This window comes from Schistocerca gregaria, unplaced genomic scaffold (genome assembly GCF_023897955.1).
Source record: "Schistocerca gregaria isolate iqSchGreg1 unplaced genomic scaffold, iqSchGreg1.2 ptg000169l, whole genome shotgun sequence".
Classification (NCBI taxonomy): Eukaryota; Metazoa; Arthropoda; class Insecta; order Orthoptera; family Acrididae; genus Schistocerca; species Schistocerca gregaria.
In genome coordinates, this window is record NW_026061724.1 from 10,195,438 (window position 1) to 10,215,797 (window position 20,360).

Here is a 20,360-nt window from a genome sequence, read left to right on the forward strand (position 1 = left end):
TACAAGTGTTTCTCTTTAATTTTCCTGTAGGCAGTATTAATCTTACCCCTGGTGAGACAAGCCTCTACATCCTTACATTTGTCCTCTATCCATCCCTGCTTAGCCATTTTGCATGTCCTGTCGATCTCATTTTTGAGATGTTTGTATTCCTTTTTGCCTCCTTCACTTACTGTATTTTTATATTTTCTCCTTTCATCAATTAGGTTCAATATTTCTTCTGTTACCCAAGGATTTCTAGCAGCCCTAATCTTTTTTCCTACTTTATCCTCTGCTGCCTTCACTACTTCATTCCTCAAAGCTACCCATTCTTCTTCTACTGTATTACTTTCCCCCATTCCTGTCAATTGTTCCCTTATGCTCTCCTTGAAACTCTCTACAACCTCTGGTTATTTCAGTTTATCCAGGTCCCATCTCCTTAAATTCCCACCTTTTTGAAGTTTCTTCAGTTTTAATCTACAGTTCATAAGCAATAGATTGTGGTCAGAGTCAACATCTGTCCCTGGAAATTTCTTACAATTTAAAACCTTGTTCCTAAAGCTCTGTCTTACCATTATATAATCTATCTGAAACCTGTCAGTATCTCCAGGCTTCTTCCATGTATGCAACTTTCTTCTATGCTTATTGAACCAATTGTTAGCTATGATTAAGTTATGCTCTGTGCAAAATTCTACAAGACGGCTTCTTCTTTCATTTCTTTCCCCCGATCCATATTCACCTACCACGTTTCCTTCTCTCCCTTTTCCTACTACCGAATTGCAGTTACCAATGACTATTAAATTTTTGTCTCCTTTCACTATCTGAATAATTTCTTTTATTTCATCATACATTTCTTCATCATCTCTAGAGCTAGTTGGCATAAAAACTTCTACTACTGTGGTATGCATGGGCTTCGTGTCTATATTGGCCACAATAATGCATTCACTATGCTGTTTGTAGTAGCTTACCCCCACTCCTATTTTTTTATTCATTATTAAACCTACTCCTGCGTTACCCCTATTTTATTTTGTATTTATAACCCTGTATTCGCCTGACCAAAAGTCTTGTCCCTCCTCCCACCAAACTTCACTAATTCCCACTATTACCTATCTATTTCCTTTTTTAAATTTTCTAACCTACCTGCCCGATTAAGGGATCTGACATTGCACTCTTCGATCCGTAGAACGTCAGTTTTCTTTCTCCTCATAACGACATCCTCCTGATTAGTCCCCACCCGGAGATCCAAATGGGCGACTATTTTACCTCCGGAATATTTTACCCAAGAGGACGCCATCATCATTTAACCATACAGTAAAGCTGCATGCCCTCGGGAAAAATTACGGCTGTAGTTTCCCCTCACTTTCAGCCGTTTGCAGTACCAGCACAGCAGGGCCATTTTGGTTAGTAATACAAGGCCAAATCAGTCAATCATCCAGACTGTTGCTCCTGCAACTACTGAAAAAGCTGCTGCCCCTCTTCAGGATCCGCACATTTGTCTGGCCTCTCATCCGATACCCCTCCGTTGTGGTTGCACCTACGGTATGGCTATCTGTATCGCTGAGGCACGCAAGCCTCCCCACCAACGCAAGATCCATGGTTCATGGTTTATTGGGATGAGGATAAACAAAAGTTGCAGCTGCGAGTGGGTGAGTGTGTTATGCATTGCAAGGCAAAACACAGTCAACTGTGCACGGTATAGCAAGAGCCAACGCTGCAGCACACTACTGGAACAGAAACCTTTCATCATTTGCCACTATGGGAGTGTTTAAAGTATGTGAGCTTAAGTCCTAAACGAACATAGTGTGGATGTGTAAGCCCTCAGTCTTCGTGCACTAAATTCTTCTCGTCTCAGTATCACAACCTTCGCCATGGGCGTAATTGTGGAATGCAGTAAGGTGTTCGCTGTTCGACCACAAGAAACGGCAGCATGCCCTGAGTTACAAGGGGTGTGCCCACTTGCTGGCGGAAATTCACGGCGGTCATCAGCTGCACTGTTTTGCTGCTTTACCTACAACTCAGACTATTGTGATCATGACATTTCTTATACCAACTAAGTGTTGCAACAATGTATTTGTATGATTTCAGCTGTTACAACTGCGACTCTTTGGCATCACGGTAATAGGGTACGGCATTTTTTCGCTTGTTTAAGTGCACAGTTTTATTTTTCGCTATCGATTTCCTGTAGTACCTTAGAACATATTCTGAGGTCAAACAGAACGACCTCAACGCCATCCAGGATGTATTTTGAGAATATAGACAGTGCAAAACCCAATTCATTTAATAAGCACAATTTTGCTAGTGAGCGAAATGCGTTTCGGAAATCAGTAAACACTGTTTTCCCCTGTCTGCCTTGATCCGTGGTTTTCAGACTGTCGTTGGAGTCGGGTTGCACGTAATCGATGTTTTCGGAATCCATGCTGCATAGAAGGGGGGTGGGGGTCATTCAGTCTGAGGTACCTCGTTATGCCTGAGTTCAGAATTATAAATTTTCTGCTTGACCAAGATTTCGTGCCACCGTGAAGACCAGCCTAGACTTCAGGGTGGCTCTAATGCCACTCTTGATTCCTTGTGGATGGCTTAGAAGCTAATGCTGATAATCTCTGAGAACTGTACACAGCCGTATGCGTGCATACAAGGTGCATTGATAAAAAGTAAAACATTTATTAACTGTCGGCTGCTACTTAGATAATCAGCACGTGATTACTGACGCAAAAGGTAACACAGAGTTTGACAGTAAGAGTACAAAAAAATATCTCGTGATCAAAGACGCTAGCATAGTTATGGCGATTAGCTTCTTAAAAGTTTACACAAGAAAAGATGGAAATTGTGCTCGAATATGTGATAACACAAATAAAGCAATATTCTGAGTTTCTGAAGCGAGTTTTACTGCTTTGTAACTGGCAACAGGATCGCGTTTACGTGTATGTTTATCTGGGCATGACAACCAATTACAATAAATCCTCCTCCTCTCCCCCCCCCCCCTCCCCCCCCCATAAGCATAAAAAAGCTAATGTCGGGCTTGGTAGTCTAGCGATAATGAGCGTGCAGGAACAGTAGAAGTCGCGAGTTTGAATCTCAGTGCCTCTCTTTTTTGTATTTTTAAGTGTAGTGTGCCATGTTTTTGTCTAAATATACCACTTAAGCTTTTATAACTGGAGCTACCATATGCTCTGAAACTAATAATACTTTGTCTTTTTTTTTTATTCCGTTCCTCAATCGGAAAAAAACAGAACCCTTGTTTTTCGTCTGTCTGTTGCACATCCTATGCTTCAGGAACTTGGAGATGTATCAAATTGAAATTTTTTTCACATACTGAGGTTGTGTTCCCTTCACGGTGTAAAATATACAGACCTATAGGGCACTTTCTGTTGACCTACACTAATGAAAATTGGCAAGAAGCAAGGTAAAGGAAAAGTCCGAAAACTGGCAATTTGTAATTATATCACACGGAAATTGTTATCCAACATCGAACTTGAAATTACAACAATCAGTAGTTCTGCGTTCATGTTGACTGGATCGCAATACTAAACGTCAGATATCGCGCAAGGAATGCCAGTATTGCGTTTCGGAATTTAGCCGTCATCAGATATCCATATGCGATTACTGCATGTGCATATGTCGTTCAAAGTTGCACATGAAGCAAAAATTCGCAGAATAGACGCAATCAGCCTCAATGCTACTAATTACTCTAATAATACTACTTAAATATCTTCAACATTACGCGGCCCTGTCAGCAACTGTATAAATATTAATTTTAATAATTAACAGCCTCAGTTGCACCGTTTATCTAGAATTTACCTATGTTTCAGTCGGTATAACCCAACCTTCCTCACAATAACAGTACCTACTGTTTGTCCATAGTGGACATCGTCAAGTATTCATAAATTATCGTCAGACTGTAAAAGTTATCTGGCACTACGTCGGCCCCACGTCGCGGCAGCCACGAGTGCTGTACTGGAACTCCACTATGGACAAACAGTAGACACTGTTATTTTGAAGAATGTTGGGTTATCCCGACTGAAACTTGGGTAAAGTCTATGTAAGCGGTGCAACTGAGGCTGTTCATTATTAAAATGAAAATAATAATACTGGTCGCCTGCTTCCTGCATGATCTTGTCATATTTACACTATTAAAATGAAAACATTCTCTCCAGACAAGTTTTAGCATTTTTCTCTGACAAATTTTGAGGTATCAAGTCTAAGTGCAGACCTAAGACGTAAAAAAAAGTAATGACTTCTGTATTTCTAAACGTCTGAACAAAAATCGTAAGTACTTAACATCAAAATGTTGTGTAATGAACTGCTTGTAGATGGAGAAAGGAAGCCCAGTGGCAGACTGTTTCATTAAGATCACTGATTTTATTTTCATAAAGCGAAACCCATTTGGTGACAAAAATATGCATTTTCTTGGAGTTGCGAGACACATTCCTGAAAGCAGTGATGGTATGCGTTATGTCTATTATCTACAGGTATTGTGTGATTTTTTTTTCTTTCAAGAAATACTTGACGTCATAGTGTACAAACTGCCTGCGATTGCCACAATTTTTTTTTCTTATCCTCCATTCTTTCAAATATATAAACTACTTTCGAAGTGCCAAAAGATACTATAATAAATAAAATTTGTATCAAACGCCGCACTGTACAATGTACTTGCTGTGAGACAGTCACGGTTCCCGAAACACATCGCCTGGGGCCGAGGAGGGGCACCACAGTCCTAGGTCCGTGGTACTACGCCACACACAGGCCAAGTCAGAGGACAGAGCCCGTACATTAGTGGCAAACTATTGGCTTTGGATGGGCAGGCCCGATCCGTTACAGATGCCTGCAATTTTATCCCGCCACGAAAGTGCATTCATGTGGCCAGCTATTCACGTGCACAAACACCACGTCGATGAAATGAGACCGCGGTGATCACACACGCAACAGGTAACTGGAGCAAATACTCTGAGAGTAGTCAGCAACTCACCGTAAGGATGATCGCTCAGGCACATAGAAAAGACCATCACACTCTATAACTAAATTTTTGGCTGCAGCCTTTGTCAGAAATCGAAAGTTGCTGTGACTTTTTTTACCGCCAGTACATTTTTCCAGTCGCGGAAGCCGTCAGGCGCTGACGCCACCCTGCAACACACCTCTGCCAGGCGGGCTGAATGGAGCACAGCCCCTGTAAATCATTTACTGCACAGTCCAGCGAGCTAAGAAAGTTGCAGCTCGGTCCGCAGAGGTCCTTCGTGCACACGAGACACTATAGCAGGTGGTGCATACAACCGCGACAGGGTCACTGCTGCTGCATCCACCGTGACTCGTGCGGCCACTCGAGTGTAAGTGTGCTTCCAGTCGCAGCCGGCAATTGGTGTCCACCGCTACAAACCCAGAGAGAATCTTCTCCAACACAAAAACCTAATGTACAAGAAATTAAAGATGTCATTAGGTTATTACTTCTGATATTCTCCTATAACTATTTCCAGTTTAACGCTGAAATTCTTTTACGACCGGAAGCCTTTGCTGTACCCATTTGTATAACAAGTACACTTGCTAAGAGTTTTGTTAAACTTCACAAAAGGCAGTACTTTAAGAAATTGTTGTGACCTGAGCAATTTTCCAGTCTTTAGGTACGGATCTTTCTGTGAGCGGTTGTATATAATTGCTAAATATGGAGCTCTTGTATCAGCACATTCAGAGGAACCTGACTGGTATCTAATCTGAACCGGAAGCCTTGCCTTTATCAAGTGATTTAAGCTACTTTGCTACACCGAGGATATTTACTTCAATGCTACTCATCTTGGCACTTTCTGTTGACTGCACTTCGGGAATACTTGCTTCGTATTCCTTGATGAAGGAGTTTCGGAAAACCATGTTTCTTAACTCTACTTTAGTGGCACTGTCATCAGTGACTTCACCGTTATTTTCGCGCATTGAAGGTACTGACTGCATCTTGACACCGGTGTACTTTATGTATGACCAGAATCTTTTCGGGTTTTTCGCCAGATTTCGAAACAGAGTTTTGTTGCAGAAATTATTAAGAGCATCTCGCACTGAAGTAGCTGCTATATTTAGAACTTCGCCAGTCTTGCGGATTTTGGATTCTTTCAGATTTGGCATGCCTTTTCGTTGCTTCTGCAACAGCGATTTGACCCGTTTCGTCCATGGGGGATCAGTATATCACATATTAATTTATGTGCTATATATATATATATATATATATATATATATATATATATATATATATATATATATATATATATATGAAATCATTCCACATCTTTTCTACGCTTACATGATCAAATCGGAAGGAGTGGAGGCTGTCTCTTTAAAAAGCGTTAAGAGCGTTATTAGCTTTTTTTAAATAGATGTATTTTGAGTTTCTTTTAGGTGGTTGTAGGCGTTACAGTTTTCAGTGTAGCAGCAACTGCCTTGTGGTCGCCAATCCCTGTATTCGTCATGATACTACATATTCATCCAGGAATAATTGCTGCTAAGAGGTCAAGTACGCTTTCGTAACCATTTATGCTTCGAGTGGGCTCACGAACTAATTGTTCAAAATAATTTTTTAAGAAAGCATTCAGTACAATTACAGATGACGTTTTATGCCTGCCGCCGGCTTTAAACGCATAAATTTTCCAGCATATCGAGGGTAGATTGAAATCACCACCGACTATAATTGTGTGAGTGGGCTACCTATTTGAAATGAGACTCACGTTTTCTTTGAACTGTTCAGCAACTATATCCTCTCAGTCGGGGGCCGGTAAAACAATCCAGTTTAATCCGATAGAAGAGTATAGCCTCTACCCATACTATTACGCAGGAACTATCTACTTCAGTTTCACTACAAGGTAAACTACTTCTGACAACAATAAATACTCCAGCACCAACTATGTTTAATCTATCCCTTCTGAACGTTGTTAGGTCGTTTGAAAAAATTTTGGCTTAACTTATTTCCGGCTTTAGCCAACTTTCCGTACCTATAACTGTTTGAGCTTCAGTGCTTTCTATTAGGGCCTGGAGATCTGGTTCTTTCCCAACACAGCTAAGATAATTTACAACACCGATCGTTTCTACAACCACCTTACTGTGTGTTCCCTGACCCCTTTTAGACGGGAGCCATTGCTATGGTTTCCTGAGACCCTCTAACCTAAAAATGCACCCCCGCTACCCGTGTAGTGGACTCCTCACCTATTAAGCGGAATCCGGAAACCTACCACCCTGTGGCTCAAGTCAAGGAATCTGAGGCCTACGCAGTCACATAACCGCCTGAGCCTATGATTCATACCTTCCACTCGGCTCTGCACCGAAGTTCCACAGTCGGTTCTGTCGATGGTGGTGCAGATGGTGAGCTCCGCCTTAATCTCGCAAGCAAGACTGGCAGTCTTTACCATATCCGCTAACCAAAACCAGAGAGAATCTCCTCCAATCCAAAGCGACATACGCCATTGGCATCGAGTTGGGCCACCACCTGCAGTTGGGTGCACCCTGTACTCTTCATGGCATCCGGAAGCAATCAAGAGTGACTCCCCCACCTTGTGCACACTGCCGTCCTTCCCCTCCTTGGCAGCCATGTTACTAAGGGGGCCCAATTACGCGCCTATTATTGGAGTTCCGAACTACCGGCAAACTGACCTTCTGTGAACGCCCAGAATTTGCGTTCCAAGAGGCTTCCTCTGGACGCCCTACGATCGGCCCCTCGCAAAGCCTTTGGCTGCCTGCCACACTTTGGAGTGGTCCCTCAGTCGACCACAGGTGAGGTTCAACCTCAGCGCTGTAGACCAACATAAATTTAGGCTAATGGCATCAGTGCTGCTCAGAAATCTGCAGTCTGAGAAGACAATTCCCAATGCAAGGGAAAAGACACAAGAATGCTGTAAGTAAATATCAGAAACTTATCTATTATAAAGAACGTTCCTAGATGTTGAAAGCGACCAAAATTGTAAATTCCACTTACGATGTTTTAAAAGAATAAACTGATATGGTAAACTAAACTAAGTGTGCTTTTCTTCATGGTTACGTGACGTTACGTATATATCTGTTTTGTATTTTTATTCGTCCATGCCTTTCGTTTAAGCACTCACTCAAGCTAAACAGGTCTCTGCTACCAAGTCATTATCACTTCCATCGATGAAGGGTGAAAAACAAAGGAAAGAGTATTCAGTTTCTTTTGCCTGATGGCGCATTTAGGGAGTGGGGATGCATGGCAGAAGCGCATTCTTACGCAGCTTTGGTAAAAATAAACGTACGTTTATACCGTAACAGCGTTGCGTACGTTGATTAGGACTCTATAATCATACAAATATACTGAAAAGGACAACCAAATCAGCATCCACTGAAACGTGGAAATAGCACGAGAAGATTTGTTTTTACTTTTTAGACATTACTGCAGACTCTAGAAAATTCGAAGCTCAAGGGACCGTTACAATCAAGTATGCATAATTCGAAGTTCAAAGGAACTATGAAAAAGTTCGAATAATTAAGAGAAAAAGTTCGAATAATTAATTCTATTTAACTCCACTTTATTCTAGATGAAATCAGGGAAAATCTAAATAAAATTTCGACTTTTTTTCTTTTGTATTCCCAGTTTTCTTACATGTTATTAGCTTTTGTATTTGAAACGGAAGGCACACACAAATGTTCGAAAATACGTAAATTCAGCTTCATTCATTTTTCAATGCTGAATAAACTCAGGAATGGATGAATTTTATGAAGTAAATTTTTTATAAACGCCCTTATGCCTTTGGAGTTGGCGTGTCACTCCTTATTTGTATCTGAGACTTCGGTTCCCAGACTAACCGTTAATGATTGAGCGCTCCGTTAAGCTATAATATCTGACAAATACCTTTTGTACCCTGCATTGAGCAAGCCAATTCCATAAGCTTTCAGCAAGATGCGCGACTCGCCTCGCCGGTCTGCTTGGTTTCGCCTTTTAATACTTATCAGCAACATTATCTTTCCGCTCGATCATTGTTTGCAGCATGGATGGTGGAATCCCGAAACAATTCGTTACCTGCTACTTCTTATTGCATTTCACAGCATCGAAACTCGTTTCTGTTTTACGAAAGTCGAAAACTTCCTGGATGTTATTCTGACGTGAAAACGCCAACTTTCTCCTTTGTCGAAGTTTCTTCTGTGGCAAAGTGGCGTCAGATTTGAATCACTAATAACAACGAGACCGACAGTGCGCAAACAAAGGTTAAGTCCACGCCGTCTATACGTGGTTGTCGTTTATTGCCTGTGTTGTCAGCGTGCCAGTGTAGGCAAATGCGCGTCATTGTTACAAATCAGCTTTGTGTAAAGTTATAAACTGGTGTAGCTGTAAGCTAGGATTCTGATTTGGGTGTCATTGCGATGAACAGCTTAGGGAGCTGCGCTAGGATTCATAGAAAATAAAAATACTAGCGGGATATAAACGAAAATCTATATTGAGTTTAAACCTACGACACGAAGGAAGAGTTCGTCTCATAGGAGTTGTAAATATGCTCTAAATTACAGAAAACGTGAGAAAAGCCCTCCCAGAAGCCTAAAAAGCGCTGAGCAAATGCGACAGCTCCCGCAGAGTCGGAAAAAAGGGAAGCAACGGCGCAACCCGATATCGTACTCAAGGGCTATATCGTACACCGGCCACTCCAAGTGGGACCACTGTGAGTAACCGTGTGACCACTGTATTGCAGATATTAATTATCAATATGTAATTTAATATGTAACACCTGTTACGATTTTATCTCGACGTTTTCACGAAAAATCTACGGTGCGGGCCTGAACTGCACACATAGAAATTTATTTGCAACTGATTAATATGCTTTGGTATTTCGTGCATTGTTAAAACAAGTGATGAAACAAATAGAATTATCCGGTGTAAGCTAGGCACTGAATTGTAATTATAGAATGTTTGTGGGTCGTTCTGCTATGACGCTCGCCTAAATTAGTGAAGAAGTTTCTTCGGTTTCCTAGAGGCATTTGGGATCAGGTTGAAACAAACGATTAACAAGCGTCGACTGCATACAGTCGCAGAGGCTGATTTCAAATGTGTTTGATAACTGTAAAGCTACTTCAGCTGGGTTAGGAGAACAGCTACCAGTCGGAGGTAAACACTTCCCCCTCACAGCGTTCTAATGTTGCCGGTTACACTACGCCACTCAGCGTCTGATGTAAACACAGCCGACAACAGGAAGTGCTGTACTGTGACACGACCACCAGACCGAGTACAGAGCAGGAAATGGCCGGGGTCCCCGGTGGTCTCGTGGTAAGGGGTCTGGAACGTTCCAGCGGCTGGGATGGGGCTATTCGCCCCAGCCAGGCCAGGGTTCAATCCCCGGCCGGCGGTGGAATTTTCAGACTTCCGAACACTAACCTCCACTTCTGCCCTGCCATGCCATGTGGCGCATGCCGGGCACCCCCGTGGGGTCCGTGCTTCGGATCCCACGTCGAGCTCACTCCCACACTACAAAATATACCTCATTATGCTTTTTGCAATCACTTATTTTAAATTTTAATACGCACACTTGCTTCACCAGACTAATTGTCACTAAGTGTATTTTCAAAACGAACACAGGCTCTTAATTTTTTTTTCTCTCTCTTCGAGTTATTCAAGTGTCAAAATGAGATTATGATGTGACACAGGTCACTAATGGGATAAACTCTTTCTTTGTATGAAAGAGGATAATTCTCCTGGTTTATGTGAGCTGAATGCTAAATTAAACAGATACAATTTAAAAAAAAAACGAATTTCTTGACGGCTTTATTGACAGGTCTACATGTTTCATATAATATTTCTGTTGGTATTACATGACAGCCTCTCAGGCTCAGCTTTATATGAAAGTATCTTGCACGTCAGAAAAGAAATTATATTACTACCAGTACAGATTCAGTTGGTCTATTATTGTTGTACTATTGTATCATTGACGTTGCATTGCAAGAGAGAGACTGCTACTATGGCTGTTTTCTTTTGCTATTAAATTCCGTGCCATATCTCCACTCTAAGTGCTAAAAGGCGTGGATAAAACTTTTAGCAATACTATTTTCCTGTTCACCACATCGCTGCTAGGTGTCGCTACTGGTCCCTCACACAGTCAGTTGTCTGTAGCGCAGGGCTTCGCTACCAGAGGGCTCTAGCGGAGCTGGTGACGACTCACTCTGCCGGGATTTGCTGCTTCACTCCTGAACGTCTACGCCAGCAGAAATAACCGCTAAATCCTTACACTAAACGAGAAGCGTAATAGCACCAATGCCAAATAAGGCAAATCGGGGTCAGTGAGAATATTGTCAAACCACCACTATGATAACTCGTAGCTGAAAATACTGATACAAACTATTTACAGAGGAATCGAGCACCTTACAGCAGCTGATCTAGAGGAAAATCCATTTGGAGTTAACAGAACCCATATTTATAACATCTTTAGTTACAGAAAAAGCTTTTGACAATGTTGACCAGAATATACAGTTTGAATTTAAGATGCAACCAGGAATAAAATATAGCGAGCGAAACGTTACTTAGAACGCCACCAGAAATAAGACAGCAGCTGTACTAGTTGAACGACATAAAAGAAAGTAAATACGTGACAAGTGAGTGAGACACCGTTCTAGTCCATTCCCTGATGTTATTCATTCTATATACAGGGTGTTTCACAAGTCATTCTTTACATTACTAGGGGCTGTAGAGGGGAATTAACTGATCAAGTCTACCATAGGAATCTACTTCTGAAAACGTCATCTAGCGACACTACAGACCGTCAAAGTTATAGGCATCGGCGCCTACAAAAATAGAGGGATCCCACGAAGATGTTACAAACTTTCTAAGATGATGCAGAGGGATAAATGTATAAATTTGAGATTTTGTCCTTGTACCGGAAAATTATAACAGAAAACTTTTCTGTTACCTCTGACAGTATGTACCGTTATCGTTGTTGCTAAGATGTAGGACAGGAAACTTTCAGAGTTGGTGGTACGGAACGGAAGAAGCAAACAATGTGCAGTACACATAGGCTGTAAAATGCATACATCATGAACCATGAGCACTTGTTCATCTTCACACCCATCTCCACTGTTGAACAAGTGCTTATAGCTCCAGGAGCATGCAGTTTAGAGTCCATGTTTACTGCACATTTTTTCTTGTTGTGGTCTATACTGCCGCATCTGAAAGTTGCCTACCCTACAGTCCTAGCAACAACAGTACCAGTACTTGTATTCCACTGTCAGAAGTAGGATAACGATTTTCACTTACAACTTTCGGTACAGGGGCTCTTACCTCAAATCGATACATTTGTCTATTTCCATCATCCTAGAAAATTTGTAACACAATCACGGATCATCCTGTATATACATACATTTACCGGAGCTGGCGCCTGTAACTTTGATGCTCCACGGCGTCGTTGCGTGACGTTTGCAGGCATGAGTTTCTACGTAAAACTGCAAGCTCAAAAAATGTGTGACATGATTTGTAAAACACCTTTATAAAGACAGCAACAAACAAAAAGGATGAGGAATTCTCGAAAGTAATGAAACGTGAAGAAGAAGAAATAGAAGTTGTTCCCAAATTGAACTCTCACTTTGCAGTGGAGTGTGCTCTGATTTGAAATTTCCTGGCATTTATTCGCCCTGAAGAGGATCGCTGAAAAGATGGTCGAAATGTCGGTAGTTTGGTTTTTCAGTGTTTATCATGGCATGGCCTAGTACCCAAAATGATTCTCTTCAAGTTTGTTGTAGGAACTATATCCCTTCTCTCCGATATTTTCAGAACGATAGAATTATTTTTTCCTAAAACCTCAACTGAATTAGTGCTTCAAACGATATAAATGGTACTTATGCTTTATGGTATGGAGACAGAAATGGTACTTGGCTTTAATGATAACAATATACAGGAAAATTCAGTAATGTTTCTGCAAAGTGCCATAACACCGAAATCCTGAAATATAATCGGATATTTCGAATGTCGTACGACACCAGCTATACAGTTTACTGGACAGATACCGAGTTTTCCGAAATTCTAGCACTTTTAGAAGGAACTAAACGACAATATTTTTAAATTGGACACACGTACGGAAACGTATACTCTCCGTGCTACAGTCGTTTGAATACATGCTAGCTAGGTGGGTATGCAGCAGGGTAGTCATCGTGGGAGGCGGAGGGGGTGGGGGTGGGGGGAGGAGCTTACGTCGGATGTCATTCACCGTCTGTCCTGCCACTCTGACATGGCTCGTCCGTCACTCACGTGTCTCTCAGTATTAGAGCAACATTGCAGAGAGCACTTTTGCCGGATACACCGACATGATCCTTCTGTATGACGAAGCTCGTCGCCTTTATCAAGTTCGTTCTCCGCAGCGTCCGACTTCATAGCATACGCTTTTCGCCACAACTGCGCTACGACTTTGAGAAAAGAGTGCGTTCACCGTCAGCAGGGGTGACTGCAGTGCTTCAAAGAGACGCAGCGCACCCGAGTTGTAAAAGTCCGTATTTTGAAGAACAGTGTTTCTGAAAACTTATCAAGTTTCCTTTTAATGAGTGGAACTTTGGCACTTTTGTTGTACTGGGTCACACCTAATCACTTACTTGTACAAGTGGTCGCGTTACCAATGTGTTTTCCGATGGCTGTAGCGAGGAAACAGTGCGTTGCAGCAGATGGGCTAGAGTACAGAATACGAGTAGTATGTACTCGGTCCCCCTTTACACGACAAGTCTGTAACAGGGATGTCGGAACATCCTGCATGTTTATGGTATATTGTACAGTTGTTGTCCCACGATAATTGAAATCTGCGAAAACATTTCATAATTTCTGAGAGCTCATCAGGCGCGACTACCGTTTCCGCAGTATAAAACCCAGGGGGCGTTTTGCCTACGGCGGCTCTGACGCCCACGAGAACAAATGTAGGTAGAGAGCGCAACACAGCTACTTTGATGGATATTTTCCTCTAATGCTGCCAGATGTGTATATTTTTAGAGGTATCTTGACCCGCACCAGCCTTAAGCGGAAAGCCAAATATCCCAACTTCTGGCCACTGCTAACATTCTGAAATACACTATCCGATCAAAAGTATCCAGACAGCTAGTAGTGGACTTCAATATGCGGTATGACCACTTTTTGTCATTACGAGGGGTTAACCTCTGCTGGGAACGCTTTCAGTGTCGACGATATTTTATGCACCACACATGTTGAGAGTTTCATCTGTGTGTACGTACCAGGCAATAAACTGGCCAGCAAGATCGCCGCCTCTCTCCCCAATTTTGGAGCAATGCGGGCAACTCCTTACAACCACGTCTGGATTTTGTCGATGTAACGAATCAATTGAAATGAACATGGTACGACATCCGTCAGGAGGACATCCACCAACTTTATCAATCAAGATCAAGCCGAATAGCTGATTGCTTAAGGGCCAGAGATGGACCAACGTGCTATGACTTTCTCCTGAATGAATCACCGAATTTTCCTGGAAGGGTTATCATTAGTTTGCCTCTACACGTACATCACATCTACCGATTTTATTCACACTGGGGTAATTTCTTGGTGGTACGGTTTAGAGTGTAAATATACAGGGTGTATCAAAAAGAGTCAACCGATTTTTAAAAAAAGTAACTATTATGTAATTCGACATATGTGCGTGAATGGCGTACTGCTGGAAAGAGCAAACCCTCGGGCTTCACATGGTTACCGCATGGCAGCAGCACTGTCCGCCCATTTCAGTCCTAGTAAAACTGGTGTCGCGACGACAGAACGCGTTTTGCGTTCTGCATTTTGAGCAGTGTGGGCAGTAATAAGTGTTCGGCGTGACTTTCGTACAAGGTGCTGTGCGGATCCTCCTACAGCACAGAGCATTAGACGATGGCATCAACGATTAAGAGAAACAGAATGTTTGCGGAAAGGCAAATCGCTGGGCCGTCCCCGAGTGCCTGACACAGACGTCGAACGCATCCGCCACAGTTTCACGAGGGGTCCGCAGAAATCCGTTCGCCGTGCAGCTCGACAGCTCAGCACGCCCCCGATGTCCGTCTGGCGTCTATGCGTCGACGTTTATGCATCAGATAATATTAAAGTCAGCTACTGCGAGCTCTTCGTGATGGTGATAACATCGTGTGAAGTTCCGTAATTTCACTCTTGGCTAGGTGGAGGATGGCTATTTTCTCCAACAGTAAGTGTTTAGTGACGAGGCAACATTCCATTTATACGGAGTGGTGAACTGCCATAATGTGACAATATGAAGTACGGGACAACCACATGAAGTTGTACAACATAAAATAGACTCTCCTAAATTTAATGTGTTCTGTGCAGTTTAGAGGGAAAAGGTGTATGATTCATTTTTCTTTGCCGAAAACACGGTTACAGGAAGCATATATCTCAATATGCTTGAAAACTTTCTTTTCCCACAGTTTGATTCGAACGACTTTATTTACCAATGGGATGGGGCACCGCGAGAGTGGCATCTGGAAGTGTGGGAATTTCTAAATCAAACAATTTCTGAACGATGGGTCAGTCACTCAGCCTTAGATTACTGGCCTCCAAGGTCACCGTACCCGACTATATGTGATTATATATGTACGGTTTTGTAACAGACTCTTTATGTACCTACGTTACCTCCAGAACCAACAGCAATAAATGAACTGAGACATCGGATAACAGTACCTGTGTTAACTGTTAATCCAGACAAGCTTGCTGCAGTGTTGGTACAATTTGAACACCGCATTGACACATTCCGTGCATCTCAAGGATGCATATTGAACACCAATGAAAAGGATGAAAAAACTTTTTCAGTTTCTGTTCATCAAAATCAAAATTATTTGTATATGTTTCTTAGTTTCAGAAATATAGACGGGCCAGAGTGTATTATTGTTTTTCATACACCCGATGTAGATAGCGCACTTTAAAACCTCCCAATAATTAGGCCACTACCAAGACGGGAGATGACAAGTATTCACACATGTGTCTTTGCATGTGTTGGATAAAAAATAGTAGCACAGTGCCGTAACATGAAGGATGACAGTCATTTGGTACGCACGCTTTCTGTTGCTGATAGATGGTGGGCTGAAGTAGTAAAGTAAGCGGCATAGGTCGTGTTTGAGTAAGTTGCTGTGTGTACTACTTCAAAGTTGGAGAGGCTAGCTCAACTGCCTTAATAGCATGTTTGGGAAACACGAAAAACGTGCTTGGGTCAAGACTGGAAGGGCACGTGGTCGGAGCGTGCAACAATCTTTCCTTCCAGCGCTGCATTCCACCAACTTTCACGACAGTGCACGACGCCAAACGACAAGCCCTGTGCAGGAGCACCGAGTACGTGGCAGCGGGACATACTGGGACATCCACCGTATTCATCCGGCAGAGTCACTCCAATTATGGCTTGATCGCCCAAATGAACGAAGTATTTCGTGGCACGCCTTACACCAAATGATAAGACACCATATGGCGGTTCTAGCGAGACATCATCACAGATGGATGCACTGACAGTGTATGACATCTTTCATGTGGGTGTGGAAAATGATAGAGACGCGAGACGGAAATGTAATAAAGTGAATTTTAGTCAGTGAAGTCTGACATGAATTATAACCGAACTGCCACTACTTTTCATCCACCTCCATGTATATTACTATAAACGTTTATTTTTACTCATAAAAATTTTTCAGTAATCTTGTATGAAATGTTTTCACAATTTTGGTTTGTTTTCTAGATGTATAGCAATTCGGTAAGAAAGATGGAAGAGCTTGATTTTTACTTACAATACTGCCCTGGCTGCACATTTTTCTGGGTTCGGAACTGATGCCCTTAGCGTGAATTTACTTTGGCTTGCACCACAGCACATTTACTTGATATAAAATACGACGAAATACAGTTCGATTACCGTCTCGTAACTGTTGGACCTGGTGGTCTACCGGCACAGCGCGTGCCTGCAAATCGAGAATCGCGGGATCGAATCCCAGATGAACCAATAAATTTTTCAGTCTGCTTTTAATCCAGCCTTCACCTCTCAATGATATGAGGAGTCGGTAGAAACAACATGTGGTGCGGATTCCACGCTAAACTGCCGATTCCCTTTCCCCGGTTGGACAACTGGTCTACGTTAATGATAAGCAAGTCGCCAAAGTGCCGTCCAATTGAAAGACTTAAACGAGGGCACTGAAATACGCCAAAGTTATTAGTATTATTACACTGTCCAGTCGCAGTAATCTGACCATGTGTTAAAATCCCGAATAAACGCACTTTGCAGCACGAGACGTACAGGAATAGAGTGAATGAGGCAATGACAGGGATAAGAAGCCATTCGGACTCCACTACCTGTCCAGCTGCGTTAGAATTTTATCGATTGAGGATCCGTGGCACAAACTACTCGATCGAGGTGACCTCTCAGATTCTCGATTGGGTTTAAAGGCGGAAAATTTGGCGGTGAGGGCAGTACGGTAAATTCATCCTAGAGCTTTCAGAACCACGCACATACACTGCGAGCTATGTTACACGTGCATCTACTGGTGGATAGGGTCCCCAGGGATAGGTGCGTACTAGGGTTGATCCATTGTGCCTTTCAGAATAACGAGATCACCCGGGGAGCGCCGCGAAAACATTGCCCACACCATAACGGTCTCTCAGGGTTGCAGGGCGTTTGCTTTCAGACGTTACACGCCGATGGAAATCTGTCCGATGGAGCATAAAATGTGATTAATATGGAGAGGCCACCTGTAGCACTCAGTGGACTTTCAGTTGTGGTACCGGCGTGCAAATGCAAGCTTTCGACGCCCATGAAGAGCAGTCAGCATGGGGCAGGGACCATGTGCCTACTGCGGAAGCCCATACGTTGTTGAGGAAACATTAGTGGCAGCCCTTTGTTCGCCTGGGCGGTCAGCTGCACTAAAGTGGCACGTCTGTTCGCCAGCACACACATCTACTCGACTACTTCGATGTTACACGTTCGGTATCCTACTCTATGGAGCTGAGTCATGGACTGTATGAGGCAAAAAACTTGAGGCATTTGGAAAGGGGTCGTATCGAAAAATATTAAGGATACCACCGACAGATATAGTCAAAAATATGGTGGTACGAAGACGCAGAAATTCTCATCAGCATCCAGAGAGCAAAGCGCCATTATTTTGGTAGCGCAATTCCGCAACAATAAATAAAACCTGTAGAAATTAATAATTCAAGGAAACATTAATGGCCGGCCAGTGTGGACGAGCGGTTCTAGGCGCTTCAGTCTGGAAACGCGCGACCGCTATGGTCGCAGGTTCGAATCCTGCCCCGGGCATAGGTGTGTGATGTCCTTAGGTTAGTTAGGTTTAAGTAGTTCTAAGTTCGAGGGGACTGATCACCTCAGATGTTAAGTCCCGTTGTGCTCAGAGCCACTCGAACAATTTTTTCTTTTTTATTTTTAAAGATTAATGGCATGCGTGACCCACGACGCACAGGATTATCCTGGCTTAATAACTCAAGCCAGCAGCTTCGGTTCAGCACTGAATCGATGTTCTGAAAAACCATGGACGGACAACAGGTCATGCTACCGATCGGCAGCGTTATTGGAGGACGAGGCAATACAGACAATGCTTAAAACTTACATAAATGCTCACCATTAAATTTAATACTCCTCCACTCATATAATCGCGCTAGCTGCAAATAAAATTAATCTGCAATTGCCATACAGTTAAAATGTTTTAAACGTAGTGCTGTTAACAGCACTCATGTCACCACTTATTTTGATCAATGTACGTATTTTCTCAGACATCCACGGTACGAGGACGCACTGAAATGTAATGTCGACAGATGTTTTATGTGAAAACTCGCAACGCTTTTTAAATAAAACAAATTTCATTAACATTCTGCATCTGTATTCTTCACGTCTATAAATTTATCTCTCAACACACTCATCCCGGGAACCAGAACAATTTCCCCAACTAGATACTATTTTGTTGATACCGTCACAATATATTGTTTGACTATGTTAACAGAGCCACAACCTTACCTCTGCTTGCACCACTTGAAACAATTGAAGTGCTAGAAGTTTTTCTTAGTTTTGCACAAAGACGAAAATGGAGACTGTGTGTAGGATGATCGACGGCAGTGAACCAAGGACGTCGGTTTGCTGCAGATGTCGCAGCGCTCGTGTGTAGTTTGGCACTGCCGTGCTTAAGAAGAGTGTGTCCACATGCGGACGAAGTCTTCGAATTCGTGCTTTTAGTTTTGTGAGCTCCTTCTCACCCACCAACATAGTCACGTCACACACCGCTATGTTACGCGGTACAAAGCAGAGGGCTGCAGATATCCATAGTAAAGATGTACAATGTTACTGACTACATCAAATAAAACAGACCGAGTTATGCTGGTGATATATGGTGACAATTCGTATTTATATTTACAATGGAAAGAGATTGACCAGTGGCCAACAGACCACTAAAACGCAAGTTGCCAGATGGATAATAACTGCAATACCGCCCACGCTGTCACGGTAAGTAGCAGGTTTGGTCTCCCGATACATGCCTGTTTCCCGAAAGTCAAAGAGCAATTTCAAGATTTGCGAGATTACGTCGCAAGTATGACGAATTATGAGAAACACTGCACTGTGTAAGGGAAGCTACTAGAAGCCCTATAACCATGGCACTAGTTCAGGGATTCAGCTGGGCGAAGAGAATTTGAAACTGACTAAAGTTTTTTAGAAAACTGATAGTAAACCTGTTTCCAACAAATGAATCCGGGTGATCAGTTGCGAAGAAGGGGAGAAAATGTGTGAAAATAAATCTCTTCTTATGGAGGGACATTTCAGAGCAACTGTAGAGCATTGCATATTGATATCTGAAGCGCGGAAGACTAGCTTTTCTACCAGGGGAAAGTCGAAATAATTGTGAAATATTTTATTCTGGACCGAGTAATGTCATAACTGGGTGGTCATTTAAAACTGCATTGGTTTACTTCGAAATGGCTGCAAATTAAGCTATGCAAACAGTGTTACCCTAGACATCTATTTCCAGTTGTAATTTTCATTTCAAGCAATGTCTCTGGAAGACATACAAGAACTGGAATTAGTGGAGAAATACAGGGATGAAGAAGTAGTTCGATTGTCTTGCCGAATGTATGCTGCAGAGCACATCTTCCACCGGACTGCCTTGATGACGCATGGAAGGTAACAGCGTAGCAAATGCCCAGTGGCGAAAATATCATGAATTCGTAGACTATATGGTCAGTCCATAGATGGAAAATCCTAGTACAACATTTGAAATGTGGAATTGGTGAAAACAGACAGTCAACAGAAATTGTTTCGAAATAAATTCACTCATAACTTGGCTTCAGTTTCGTTAGGTAATACCTCGATACCTAATACAACTGTATCAAAGTTATCTGCGTTCAGAGAATTTATTTCGAAGTGATTTCGGTCAGCTATCTACCGTCGTCAATTCGATGCAAAAGACCATGAATGCTGTCGAAGTTTGGCATAGCA